Below are 15,250 nucleotides of genomic sequence, written 5' to 3'. Positions count from 1 at the left end.
TGAACATTTGAAAGGTCTGTTTTTGACAGTTTGACAGTGAATCGCTGATCGATGTGGGCTGTTCGAGGTGGATTCGTTTCTTTTCCAGTACACAGAAATCGGTTCGACTAAACGTCGTTTCTGATGGTGAGCAAAAATGTCATTTGGGTCGATGTCAGTAAGCCAAAGTAAGCTCGTACTGGTCTTGTTCTCTTGTAAACGTAGATGTGCGATGTGAACTGGCATTTGTTTTTATAGGCCACAGTTTAGCCATCATAATCATAGATTTAAAAAACAAAACAACAAAAAACAAAGAAAGAAAGAAAACCCACTTTGGTCTGTGCATGTATACCTTGCCACTGGATACAGACAAGAGAGTGAGGTCGATGGTGCGCAACTCCTCCTCACTATAAACAAAGTCATTGCGCAAGTCATCAGTCATCCTTCATCCCATACCATCATTTTCCCCAAGCCCTGTGGCGACAGGCGAGCGACGAAGCGACAGGTGTGGGTACACTGGCAGTCGTAGCCGCGACCTGCACACAGGCGGCTCAGGCCATAGGGTCGTTTTTCACCGACTGGAGCAGCGGTGGAGATCGGCAGCCCCCTGAGCGACTGAGCAGCTCTCTTCTGGACAGCACTGCTCACCTCCATGGCATGAGGAAGGAGCTAGAAAAGGTGCCCTAAACACTGCCTGCTCCACACCACCCTAGTCAGCATACCGCGGCTGACGGGGACCCTACTCAAGCGGTCGACACACAAAGGAAAGAAAGAAGAAAACAAGGAGCACCCCATTGACCATTGCCACATGGAACGCGAGTACGCTTCTGGACAGAGGCGACTCAGCCAGACCAAAGAGACGCACAGCACTCATTCCGAGTGAATTAGCCAGGTACAACATCGACATGGCTGCCTTAAGTGAGACCAGACTGGCAGAAGAAGGCGAACTCTGTGAGCGAGGCGCAGGCTACGCCTTCTTTTGGAGTGGTCGCGGACCTGAGGAGAGACGTGAGGTTGGAGTTGGCTTTGCAGTGAAGACAACCCTCGTTGGCAAGTTGGCTGGCCCCCCGAAAGGAGTGAACGATCGCCTGATGACGATGAAACTTCCTATATGCAACGGAAAGAAGTTTACCACCATTGTCAGTGCCTACGCACCCACCATGACCAACCCGGATGAGATTAAGGACACGTTCTATGAGGACCTGAACACTGTTATCACAAACACCATCTTCTGCTTCCCTACCCGTAACAGGACGTCATGTATGCATCCTCGCTATGGGCATTGGCATCTCATCGACTTTGTCATCGTCAGGAACAGGGACAGGCAGGACTTCCGAGTCACGAGGGCCATGTGTGGCGCCGAGTGCTGGCAGACCACCGCCTTATCGTCTCCAAGCTCAACCTCCGCATCTAGCCCAAGAGACGGCCTCAGGGCATGAAAGCACTCAAACGCCTGAATGTCAACAAGCTGGAGCTAGGCAACATCAAGCAGACCTTTGCTGACACCCTGGAGGAACGCCTTGAGTCCACCGTGCTGGACAACCAGAATGTGGAGGCAGCATGGGGCGCACTGCATGAGATGGTGTACAACACTGCCATGGAGTGCCTGGGGCCTTCTGTCAGGAAGCACAGACTGGTTTGATGAGAACTGCACTGAGATCAAGCAGCTGCTAGAAGACAAACGCCAAGCCCACAGAGCCCACATTGAAGATCCCAAGTCACAGTCAAAGAAAGACATACTGAAGAGCGTACGCAGCACCATCCAGCTGAAGCTGCGGCAGATGCAGAATTCCTGGTTGAGCAACAAAGCTGATGAGATCCAGGGCTTTGCAGACAGGAACGACATGAAGAACTTCTATAACGGCCTGAAAGAAGTCTACGGTCCCACCACCTCTAGATCTGCTCCACTCCTCAGTGCTGATGGTTCTACCCTGATCACTGACAAGGACGGTATCCTTGAGAGATGGGCTGAACACTTTGACAGCGTACTGAACCGCCCTTCCACCATCAATGATGAAGCCATCGACCGACTCCCCCAGGTGCTAGTCAGTGAGTCGTTGGATGTCATTCCAACTTTGGAGGAGACCCAGAAAGCTATCCGTCTGCTATCCAATGGCAAAGCCCCTGGCTCAGACTCCATTCCAGCTGAGGTCTACAAAGAAGGTGGTATGGCGCTGACTGAGAAGCTTCATCAGCTGTTCCAGCTCGTCTGGCAGCATGAGACAGTTCCACAGTCAAAGACGCTTCCATCATACACCTGTACAAGCGCAAAGGAAATCGTCAGGCCTGTGACAACCATCATGGAATATCCCTGCTGTCCGTCGCAGGCAAGACTCTGGCCAGAGTGCTACTCAACCGTCTCATAGCGCACCTTGAGCAAGGTCTCCTACCAGAGAGCCAGTGTGGCTTCCGGAAAGAACGCGGGACTATCGACATGGTGTTTGCTGCCAGGCAGCTCCAGGAGAAGTGTCAGGAACAGAACGCCGACCTTTACTCCACCTATGTCGATCTGACCAAGGCCTTCGATACTGTTAGCAGAGATGGCCTTTGGAGAATCATGGCGAAGTACGGATGTCCCAGAAAGTTCATCACCATCATACGGCACCTACACGATGGGATGCTGGTCCGAGTCCAAGACAATGGAGAGACTTCAGAACCATTCCCTGTCTCCAACCGAGTCAAGCAAGGGTGTGTTCTTGCCCCCACCCTGTTCAGTCTCATGTTTTCAGCCATGCTGACGCTGACGTAGGCATTGGCATCAGGTACCGTACAGATGGCTCACTCTTCAACCTCAGGAGGCTTCAAGCAAAAACCAAGGTGAGGACAGACACCGTCAACGACTTCCTGTTTGCTGATGACTGCGCTCTCAACGCTGCCTCCGAAGCTGACATGCAACACAGTGTCGACAAGTTCTCTGCTGCCTGTGACAACTTTGGCCTTACAATCAGCACAAAGAAGACTGACGTGATGCACCAGCCAGCTCCAGGAAAGCCTTACGTTGAACCAAACATCTTCATCAACGGGCAACGACTGAACGCGGTGGACAAGTTCACATACCTGGGCAGTACACTCTCTCGCACAGTTGTCATCGACGACGAGGTGAATGCCAGACTCGCCAAAGCCAGTGCTGCCTTCGGCAGACTCCATAAGAACGTTTGGAACAGGAGAGGCATCACCCTGGAGACGAAGCTCAAAGTATACAAGGCCATAGTTCTCACCGCACTGCTCAATGGATGTGAATCATGGACGGTCTACAAACGCCACGCCAAAAAGCTGAACCACTTCCACACCACCAGCCTCAGAAAACTTCTTGGCATAAAGTGGCAAGAGAAGATCCCTGACACAGAGGTACTCACTCATGCAAACTTGCCCAGCATCTACACCATCTTGATGCAGGCCCAGCTGCGCTGGGCAGGCCATGTAGTTCGCATGCCAGACCACCGCCTCCCCAAGAAACTTCTGTACGGCGAACTCTAACATGGCAAGCGCTCATATGGAGGCCAAACGAAGCGCTTCAAAGACACTCTGAAAGCTTCTCTGAAGGTCTTCAACATCAGCCACGACACATGGGAGCTGAATGCAATGGACAGACCAAAGTGGCGTTCAGCTGTCCACAAAGGCGCCAAATCTTGTGAGGCCAACAGAATCGCTGCAGCAGAGCAACGCAGACAGGCCAGGAAAAGCAGTGCCAGCAAGTCCCCGACAGCCGCCACTATCCCCTGTCCACACTGCGTCAGAACCTTCCGGGCGCGGATTGGCCTGACCAGTCATCTGCGCACCCACAGAGCCCAACCCACCCACCTCCAGGATGACTAGATGGTCCTCGTCGATCCCGACGGACGAACCACACATTCCTAGTATCCTATACTCATTTATAGATCTTCTGACTTCCAACTTGAGCAGTAAAATCCAGAAACAAAGTGAACAGTGACAATAACCAGGTCAAGTGAGATCTCTTTTCCTTCACTATCATTAGCATGAAAAATGTCAGCAATGATAACACTAAGTAAGTAAAATATATGAAGATATACTACGGCTGCCTGCATCAACATAGCACAGTAATAAAAGAGAGAGTGAGAGAGAACATAAAAAAATCATTAAATGATTCATTGATTCCTTATCCAAAGAAATGCATCCAGTGACAAACTAACATCACTTTTGCTTATGAAAGTATACAATTACAAACTTGATGCAACCTAGATTGTTAATTGTAAAGCTGGGGAATATAAAGATAAACTGGGAACACCACATTTCAGCTGCTGAGCTAGACTGCGTGCAGTGAGATCTACCCTTAAAATTTCCTGTTCTGGACTATGAACATCCCTTTTGAACAACCCAAGAAAAAATAGAGCAGAATGAGCAAACAGCACCAGTACAAAGGAATAATGTTTCATAAGGGTGATCTGCACATCATGAAAATGACATTTTTCCGATTCTGTCCGCAAACAAAACCCAAACTCTAGTGTTTTTCTCTCAGCTACAAGGGTTCTTCTAACAAAAATTAACTTCAAAATATAGCAGACATTCAAAGAACTAAAGCTTACTCAAATAACTGTAATTTCATTCAGCAATGTCGCATATTTCACTCTGTGGTAGATGAATTCACAGGTGAGATATGTTTCTTTACTTCTGGTTCGGATTTTTTTGTCGACAACTGACAACTTCACAAGGTATGTTCTAGTTAAATATTTCTTTTCTTTTTTCTGCAAAACATTAGCTGCCGACGTACTGAAACCAAACGTACCAAATGACAATGAGAACATCAGACCAACTGCGCAGAACAGATGTACCAGTGCCAAGAGGCCTCTCTGGGTGCTAAAAATCAATTTCCAACCTATGAATCTATGAATGGAAAAAAGGCTGAAATCATTAACCTGGTTGATAGAATCAAACTGACATTACATTCAGCACAGAAACATGGCTCAATCCTGACATCAGCAGTTCTGAGATTCTGCCAGACCTGTAAACTATCTACTGCAAGGACAATAGAGAAGGAGGTGCATTGCTTTTTGTTGTGCGCTAAAATCTGGACAGTCACATCGTTCCAGAGCTCTTAGCTGAACGCGAGCTTCTAATGGAATAGGCTGTATCTCTCGGGCTTAGCTTAAGCTGGGATATCATTATAAAAGGAAGCGTAGAGCCTTGACACATAGTCCCAAATCTAAAATGGACCTCCACAGCAGCCTTGTCACTATTGTCACCCCCCTTCACCATCAAAAAATTGTCCCAGGTTCTGTGGCCTCAAATGTCCTGCTCTCATGGTGACCTCAGTTCCAACCCCCCTCCACTTCCCTGCTAGGGGGAGAATCCTGTCAAGGTCTCTGGTGTTGGCAGATTCATGGGAGACTTGTTGGAGGGACATACGTCACATAGTAGCAGTCTTCACTCTGACTAGTCTGAGGGTGAAGCTCACTCAGTCTACCACCATGACTAAGTTATTATTGTTGTCAATGAGGATTAGTAGGTGGTGTCCTTAAGTAGGAGGATTGGTACGTGGTGTCTTTAGTCTGTTGATTGTGTCGCACACATGAGAAGACTATGCACTGCTGCGGAGTACTGTGGCCTCCTGGCGACTAAAAACTCCACGGATTCCTGTAGATTGCTGGCGCTGGAACAAACCTGGGTGTGGCTGTGTGGGGGAAGCAATGCCACTGAAGTGATGCAGATGACAGGGCAGCACACACACACAAATCTTTGTGTTGGAATCATGAATCAAAGTAGCAGTAATGACAGGCTGGAGTGGCCTAGTTTTGATACTGTGAAATAAAGGTCCTTAGTCACAGAATAATCAACAGACAATTGTAGTCACTCCATGAAGGAAGAAAGCTGCCATGGGGCACTGGGTTCAAAAGCAAGACACCCAGTGCAGAAAATTAAGTTGTGTGATTTCAATCAACTATGGAAATGCCAAGTCACCATGTCAGGTTAGTGAGGAGAAAAAAAGGAAAAAAAAGAAAACTTACTTCAAGAGGGGGTGGGAGTGGGGCTTACTACTGGGTTGTGTTGGCCTGTGGGTACGTGTGTATGTGTGCAGCATCGAGCAACAAAACTCAATCATTGCCTCCTTGAAGGACTAGCCATACTCAGAGAGACTGGAAATCCTGAAACTGTCCAGCCTTAAGCTTCAACAAATGCGCTATTCATGATATTTATGACACTAAGGGACCACAGATCGCACACTCCAATAGTACTACAGTAGGGATGTCAGGGGGAATAGTCTTAAGCTGAGCAAATCTCATTGTAGACTAAACGTGAAAAGCTCCTTCTTCACAGAACGAGTTGTAAACTCATAGAATAGTTTCCCAGACATGGTCATAATGGCACCAACAGTCTTAACCTTCAAGTTTAACAGTCTTAACCATTAAGAAAAGACTTAACTCACACTGGGCCACCCTACCCTCATATACAATCCAGTATGCTACAAATAGGCAGTCCACACATGCTTCAAAAAGTGATATTTTCATTGCCTTCAGAATGATAAACAGGCCTACCCAGGCCTCAAACGTATAACAAGTTCAAGTATGACTGTGTTTGTCACTGTGTGTGCACGCACGTGCATGTGTGTGTATGTGTGTGTGTGTGTGTGTGTGTGTGTGTGTGTGTGTGTGTGTGCATGTGTGCGCACATGTGTTCATCAACTTAATGCTAACCTGAAACAATACAATTGCAAATCGCTTTCAAATTACTGCCAGATGATCAACACTTTTCTCACAGGATGGGCTTCTCTACAGCTACTATCAAACTTGGCCAACATCTTACTAGTCCTACTAAATCTGGGTGCTGACATACCGCAATGCATTTAAAAAATTCTTTTACTTTTAAAAAATTTACTCACGAATGACAGATATTCACCACATTGTCATGAAAAATCTCAATAATAAAAGGCAGCCCCAAGTGTGTCGTTCTGATTTATTATTTCATCATAGTACGCTAAGTACACGGTACATTACAGAAAAAGTGTAACCTGGACTGCCTGCCGAATCAGTGATAGCTGATACGGCGAGATCACAAAATCAAAACTATTCTGTTCTATAATCAGATTTTATGGTCACTGGTTCCAAATACTTGTTCATTTTTCTGACGCTGAACACGAGATCAATGACAATAGGCTGAGTGATCACAAGATCAAGGATGCAGACAGTGTCTGAGACACCACGTGTCGGACACAATCATATTATAAATTACACGTCTAACAAAACTGGATCCCAAGCAATTCCTGCAAAATTCTTTCATAATTGAGATACTAACATATAAAACATACCAGTCTATGTCAGTATTAAACATTTACCTCTTGAATTACGCTATTACCAGGGACAAGAAGACCCGACAAAATTGCCTCTAAGGATGCCGCCATTTTCACAGGCTCAACGGAAGATGCGTAAACGAAAGTGGCATTCCCAAACTGTCTATTTCCCAATCAGGCCGAACCAACCTTTTCATTCTACTCCATCCGGTTAGCCTCTGAACCCAATATATGCGTATTGAAACAATTTCATAAGACCTTATACACGTTTAAAGGATGAACTTGGAACATCCATTTTTATTATGTGTTTAATGAAAAGGGGGATGGAGATGTACATTCAGTCCCAGCGTCACTAAGAATGAATTAATTGGAGAAGGAAGAAAAAAAAAACTGAGAGAGGATTTAGATAGAAGATGATAACAAATGGAGGAGAGCAAGGGAGAGAATATGGAGAGGAAAATGAAATGAAAGAAAAGTGAAACTTCCTTTTTTTTTTCTAATCACGAAAGGCATATTATTGTGAACCACTATGTTTTCTTCTTCTCCTTCTTTATGCAGGTGCTTCAGAAATGGGAGGCCCAGAAAAAAAACTAAGAGCAGAAAAGAAACGTGATCAGCCTAAATATTCGTCGGTGCAGTGTGGGGTCAACTGATGAGACAAAAGCCACAGGCCTAATGACTGGCCGGGTCATTAACCTTCGCTGGCTATCGTGGGTCGTACACGACCCAGAAGGGTACAAAAACGCAAATATCTCAGCCAATTCTTAATATTTGTCTACGAAATTTCATAACTGCTTCCTACACCTAAAAGGCCAACTTTCGTCCAAAAATGAAAAAAAATCATTAATTAGTTAATGAGTAATTAAAGGTGGCGTTTTAACTACACACGAACGCTTGTGTGGGTCGTGTATAACCTATACTTTTTAAAGAGGAAAAAACGTGGTCACCTCTCGAAAGTTCGTGTGTGTCATGCACGACCCATACCTTTTTAATAGTGATTTCAGAAGGTTTAATTTGCAATTAGTGAAAGGAAAATAAAGAAGTTTTACTTTCAATAGCCTCACTACCCCACTACTCTCCCACTCCCCCACTCCCCGCCCCGTCCCTTTCGCCTGTCTTCAGCTATAACCCCCTTCCATCCCTTTCTCTAACAACATGTACCTGTGTGACTGAATATCTTTGATTGTGCGTGTATAGGATGCTATGAGTCATCACTCTCTCTCTGTGTGTCTCGCTGTCTGTGTCTGTCTCTCTTTCTCTCTCTCTCTGTCTCTCTCTCTCTCTCTCTCTCTCTCTCTCTCTATCCATCTATGTCTTTGTCTGCCCCAACTGTCAGCGAACATTTCGTGCGCAGATTGGACTATTCAGCCATCTGCGCATTCACAGATAGATTCATGAGCATCCTCCCCCCCCCCCACCCCACCACCACCCTCCCCCCATCCCCCAGCTGGATGACAACGATGGTCATCATCGATCTCGATGGACACACCACCACCATCTATCTATCTATCTTTCTATCTCTGTGTGCATAAGTAGGGTTTGTATGTATGTGCATGTGGTGTTATGCGTTTGTGTGTGTAATCAGTTGTTACGATATGATTTCCTTTCCTATATTTTGTTATAAGCTTTGGAGGAACATGCAGGTTTTTGTCTCTTTACAAAGTATGGGTCGTGCACGACCCACATGAGCTTCCGTGTGTAGTCAAAGGCGACAGCCAGCGAAGGTTAATGTGTCACAGTACATCGAGTCACTGAGCCCATGTGTGTGTGTGTGTGTGTGTGTGTGTGTGTGTGTGTGTGTGTGTGTGTGTGTGTGTGTGTGTGTGTGTGTGTGTGTGCTAATCTGAATTTAAATGGCTGTTTGTAAAATTCGGAAGAATAAACTGGTTTCTAACCTGTCAGTAGGTTTCTGGAACAAATGATGGCATGAAACGGATATCTGATTCATAGTCAGTCGTGTCCGACTATGACAATCAGAAAAGCAGAGGCGGCAGATGCTGTCGGCCGGCTGTCTGGGCGAGAATTTGATCATAATTGATAGTGTCTTGCCCAAGTTTCATTACCACTCTCTCGGCCAAGAGGGTTTTAGGACAGTCCGCGGCATTGGGTAACCTCCAAGGCTGCACCACTAAGAACAAGTGCAACTGATCTTGCCTCCAAGTTTGAGAGTCATAGTCCTTCATATAAGACTAAGCTGTAAATGAAAAAAACATTGATCATTCAGCTCTCTCTTTAGTTGTTAACCGATCAGATGTAAGCTTTTGTCAATAATAATCAGTTATACAAGCCGGCATAGCGCTGGGCATATATACATACATACATACGTATGTGTATATCTATATATGATAATGGCTACTGACCATGCATAGTGTGGAAATGTACCCGATTCGAACAGTTTATTGAAGTAATTGGTCAAAAACAGTGCAACTTCTGGGGGTGCGTATATATGGTGGTGGTGTGTCCATCGAGATCGATGATGACCATCGTTGTCATCCAGCTGGGGGATGGGGGGAGGATGGTGGTGGGGTGGTGGGGGAGGATGCTCATGAATCTATCTGTGAATGCGCAGATGGCTGAATAGTCCAATCTGTGCACGAAATGTTCGCTGACAGTTGGGGCAGACAAAGACAGGCATATCATTGTCAGAGAGCTTGTTTGCCCGTGACTTTCTGGCCTGCCTCTTCTGAACAGCTGCAGCAGTCCTGTTGGCCTCGCACAACTTGCCGCCTTTGTGCACAGCAGCGCGCCATTTGTCACGGTCCACTGCAGATTCCTCCCAGGAGTCGGGGTTGATATCAAACGCTTTCAGAGAGACTTTCAGAGTATCTCTGAAGCGTTTCTTCTGACCTCCGTGTGATCTCTTCCCTTGTTGCAGCTCGCCATAGAAGAGCCTTTTGGGCAGCCGATGGTCTGGCATGCGCGCCACGTGTCCAGACCAGCGAAGCTGGGACTGCATTAGGATGGTGAAGATGCTGGGAAGGGTGGCTTTTGCGAGCACCTCTGTGTCTGGGGTCCTGTCTTGCCACTTGATGTTCAGTAGCTTCCTGAGGCATATTGTGTGGATGTGGTTCAGCTTCTTGGCATGTCGTTGGTACACTGTCCAAGTTTCGCAGGCGTACAGTAGTGTAGGGAGAACTACTGCTCTGTAGACCTTTAGCTTGGTCTCAAGACTAATGCCTCTTCTGTTCCAGACATTTGCATTGAATCTACCAAAAGTTGCGCTTGCTCTTGCAATCCTGACGTTCACTTCATCGTCGATGGTCGCATTTCGTGACAGTGTGCTGCCAAGGTATGTGAACCGCTCCACCGCACTGAGTCTCTGACCGTTGACTGTGATGTTGGGCTCAACGAAGGGTTTCCCTCGGGCTGGCTGATGGAGAACTTCAGTTTTCCTCGTGCTGATGGTAAGGCCGAAGTTCCTGCTGGCAGTGGCAAACTTGTCGACGCCGAGTTGCATGTCAGCTTCAGATCCAGCGTTGAGGGCACAATCATCAGCAAACAAAAAGTCTCTGATGATGTCTGTCATGACCTTCGTTTTTGCTTGAAGCCTTCTGAGGTTAAACAACTTGCCATCTGTTCGGTACTTTAGGCCGATTCCAACATCGCCATCTCTGAAGGCATCAGTAAGCATTGCAGAGAACATGAGGCTGAACAGCGCTGGAGCCAGGACGCAGCCTTGCTTGATACCATTTGTGACAGCAAAAGGAGCAGATGTTTCGCAATTGTCCTGGACTCGAGTCTGCATGCCTTCATGGAATTGGCTGACCAAGGAAATACATTTCCGAGGGCATCCATACTTGGCCATGATCTTCCAAAGTCCCTCTCTACTCACGGTGTCGAAGGTCTTAGTGAGGTCGACATAGGTGGAGAACAGATCAGCATTTTGCTCCTGACATTTCTCTTGCAGCTGCCTTGCAGCAAACACCATATCGGTGGTTCCGCGCTCTTTCCGGAATCCACATTGGCTCTCAGGCAAATGACCTTGGTCAAGGTGTGCTGTGAGGCGGTTTAGTAGGATCCTGGCAAGTATCTTGCCTGCGATGGAGAGCAAGGAAATGCCCCGATGGTTATCACAGGCTTGCCGGTTCCCCTTTCGCTTGTACAAGTGAATGATAGATGCATCTTTGAAATCCTGGGGGATTGTCTCTTCTTTCCACATGAGTGAGTACAGCTGATGGAGCTTCTCAGTCAGCACAGTGCCTCCATCCTTGTAGACCTCTGCTGGTATGGAGTCTGAGCCAGGTGCTTTGCCACTGGATAGCAGACGGATTGCTTTCTGGGTCTCAAGAAGTGTTGGCGGATCGTCCAGTGCTTCGTTGATAGGGACTTGTGGGAGACGGTCTATGGCTTCATCATTTATGGAGGTAGGGTGATTTAAGACACTGTTGAAGTGCTCAGCCCAACGTTCGAGAATTTTCTCTTTCTCGGTGATCAAGGTGTTCCCATCTGCACTGAGGAGGGGGGATGATCCTGAGGATGTGGGGCCGTAGACTTCTTTTAAGGCATCATAGAACCTCTTCTTATCGTGCCTGTCAGCATATCCCTGGATCTCATCAGCTTTGTCACTCAGCCACTTATCCTGCATCTGGCGTAACTTTTGCTGAACAGTCCTGCGTATGGCATCGTAGGCATCCTTTTTTGATGTGGACTTTGGGTTGCTCAGGTAGGCTTGATGCAGACGGCGTTTCTCATCCAGAAGCTGCTTGATTTCATCACAGTTTTCGTCAAACCAGTCTTTGTGCTGTCTGGTCATAGGTCCCAGGGTCTCTGAAGCTGTACTATAGATCAGCTCGCGCAGGGTCCTCCAGTCAGACTCCACATTCTGGTTGTCCAGAGAGGCGGATTCCAGACGATCTTCCAGCAGCTCCACAAAGGACTGTTTGATGGTGATGTTTTTCAGCTTAGCGATGTTGAGCCGTTTTGGAGCCTTCTGGTCTTGGGGGCGTCTCTTGGGCTGGATTCGAATATTCAGCTTCGAGACTACAAGGCGATGGTCTGTCCAACACTCGGAGCCACACATGGTCTTTGTTACACGTACATCTTGCCTATCCCTTTTCCTGACGATGACATAATCGATGAGATGCCAATGCTTTGAGCGAGGGTGCATCCATGACGTCCTGTTACGGGTAGGGAGGCAGAAAACTGTGTTGGTTATCAGCAGTTCGTGCTCTGCACAGGTCTGAAGCAAAAGCAATCCATTTGGGTTGCAGTGGCCCCACGCCGTTCTTCCCAATCACTCCATCCCAGGAGATGTAGTCAGAGCATTGAAGTCCCCAAGAATGATGAGCTTGTCTGCTTTAGGGATGGCAGCAATGACAGAGTGAAGGTCCTCGTAGAATTTCGCCTTCACTTCATCCGGGTTGGTCATGGTTGGGGCGTAGGCACTGACAATGGTGAGGTGCTTCTGGCCAGATGCCAGTGGGAGTTTCATGGTCATAAGCCTATCGTTGACTCCCTTTGGGATTCCAGCTAGCTTGCTGACAAGTGCTGTTTTCACTGCAAAACCAACGCCAGCCTCACGTCGCTCTTCGATTCCTCGTCCACTCCAGAAGAAGGTGTAACCAGATCCCCGTTCACAGAGCTCGCCTTCGCCTGCAAGCCGAGTCTCACTCAAGGCTGCGATGTCAATGTTGTATCTGGCGAGTTCGGATGCAACTAGTGCCGTTCTCCTTTGGGGTCTGTCTGCGTTATCTCTGTCCAGGAGAGTCCTTATGTTCCAAGCACCAATGGTGAGAGGAACGATCCTTGTTTTTTCTTTTCTTTCTTTTTGTTTCGACCGCTGATGTATGGTCCCCACCAGCCGCGGTATGCTGGCCAGGGTGATATGGAGCAGGCAATTTTTAGGGCACCTTTTCTAGCCCCTTCCTCATGCCAGGGAGATGAGCAATGCATTCCTAAAGAGGGCTGCTCAGACGCTCAGACGGCTGCCGAGCTCCATCGCTGCTCCTGTCGACGAAGAACGACCCTATGGCCTGAGCCGCCTGCGTGCAGGTCTGCGGCTGCGACTGCCAGTGTACCCACACCTGTCGTTTCGTCGCTCGCCTGTCGCCACAGGACTTGGGGGTGATGAAATGATGAAGGATGAAAGGTCATTAAGGATGACTGATGACTTGCGCGATGAGTTTGTTTAAAGTGAAGAGGAGTTGCGCAACGTCGACCTCACTCTCTCGTCCGGGTCCACCAATTTCCAGTGGCAAGACTAAGTCGAGACGACTGGAGGATGAGCACGGATGCAGTGGATGACCAAGATATCCTTTCGGTGTCTCATCTTGCTCTCTGCACTCCACAGTGCGTTGCTGTAACCGCCTTCCTCTCCGTTGAACCGATAGGTTTCTTCCGCAGATTCTGCCGGATCCAGACTTCGCATGCATGGGTAGACACACCCCGGGGGCCAACTGCGTGTATATAAAACTCTCCTGAAAATCCACCAACTCCTCCTGCCTTGTCAGTTTGTGTGTGTGTGTGTGTGTGTGTGTTTTATGCGGTCTAATACTTCCTGTTGTGGGACTGCACACTATAGTACTTCACAATGTTCCCCGATTTCAATGCCATTGACACCATAGAAGTTAGGTAATGTCTGATCGGAACGGGTCGTCTCGCATTCTTGATTAAATGAATTAGCAAAGTGGTTGAACCATTCTTCTGAATATATAATGCACTGACTTAAAGGCCTGCTTATATGTTTTTCATTGTACCCCCGGCCAGAACTTTTGGGAATTTTTCATGTTATCTTCCAATATTTTATCGTCTGCTTTCTGTGATCAGTTTTCTTTTCTTGAAGTAAATATTTGTATTCTTCTCCCTAAGCTTCGTATAAATTGTTATTAAAATACCATTGTCTTCATCCAAACTCTTATTATGCTTCTCAGTCTTTTTAGATATTTTAAGAGCGTGTCATAAGATCGATGTTTCTCAGTGTCGACATTCATTCGAGTCACACCGAGTCCGCCAACAACAACAGTCTTCAGCATGGGGCTTGCTGTTAAACCAATAATTTCATATAATTTCGCCAGTGCTGTTTCTCAGTCTGAACCAATCAAAATAAGCGTCTTGAAAATGTAAATTACTGCGTTGTGTGTTGAACGTGTTGAAATATTCCTGTGACTTTTGGCTATCCCATTTGTATATTATGGTGATAGTATTTCTTGATTAATGCTCATGACTGTCATTATTGAGCGTACTGACCTACAACCAGCTGTTTTACCAGAGCAGCACCAAGGAGGCCGACATGGAGAGTCTGGGGAAGGTCATCGTCAGGGCGGCTTCCATTGTCGGTGAGGCTCTGACGCCCATGGACACACTGGTCCAGAGTGCTGTTCTCAGCAAGCTCTTGCAATATAGCTTTGTTCCCACTTTCAGAAACACACCTCTTGGAATATAGCGTTGTTTCCACTTTCAGAAACACACCTCTTGCGATATTGCGTTGTTCCAACTTTCAGAAACACACCTCTTGCAATATTGTGCTGTTCTCACTTCCAGAAACATACTTCTTGCAATATAGCGTTGTTCCCACATTTAGAAACACACCTCTTGTGATATCCCCCACACATACCCCCCCCTCAGCCCCCCCCCCCGCCCCCGCCCCCCCCCCCCCCTTCCCAACACACACACACAGGAGGACACGTCACCAAGATGCCGGATACAGTCAACGGACAAGAAATCACCTGCTAAACTTTGTCAAAAACTACTGTGATGACGCGAGTAGCTCATAGAGTTCCTGTACCTCTGCGACTGCAGAAGAAGATATTCCTGAAGATTATCCAGCACAAATGACAGCAGAAGAAGGCACATGAACTGAGTAGACGGAAGAGGCCACCAGTCCCACGGCAAGCCCTCCGTTACCACCTCTGATGACACTATTGACAGCCAACCAGAAGAAATCAAGGATGATCACGACGAAATCTCCAGCTTGCGCGATGAGGTCAGAAGAGTGATATCCGTGAAAAATATTATTGTCGTCGCTCTTGCAAGAAACATCTTGGACATTCAAAACTGGATGACTCTAAATAAGTTACAACTGAACGCAGA

The 15,250-nt window shown here is 47.2% G+C and overlaps 1 pseudogene; it reads left to right on the top strand.

Moving 5' to 3' along the window:
* Positions 1-1,139: 1,139 nt before the first annotated feature.
* On the top strand, positions 1,140-3,795 carry LOC143285956 (uncharacterized; annotated as a pseudogene).
* The last annotated feature ends 11,455 nt before the right edge of the window (positions 3,796-15,250 follow it).

This window comes from Babylonia areolata, chromosome 9 (genome assembly GCF_041734735.1).
Source record: "Babylonia areolata isolate BAREFJ2019XMU chromosome 9, ASM4173473v1, whole genome shotgun sequence".
In the NCBI taxonomy this organism is placed as follows: Eukaryota; Metazoa; Mollusca; class Gastropoda; order Neogastropoda; family Buccinidae; genus Babylonia; species Babylonia areolata.
Note: the sequence above shows the minus strand (reverse complement) of the source record. Positions and strands in the feature narration are given on the sequence as shown.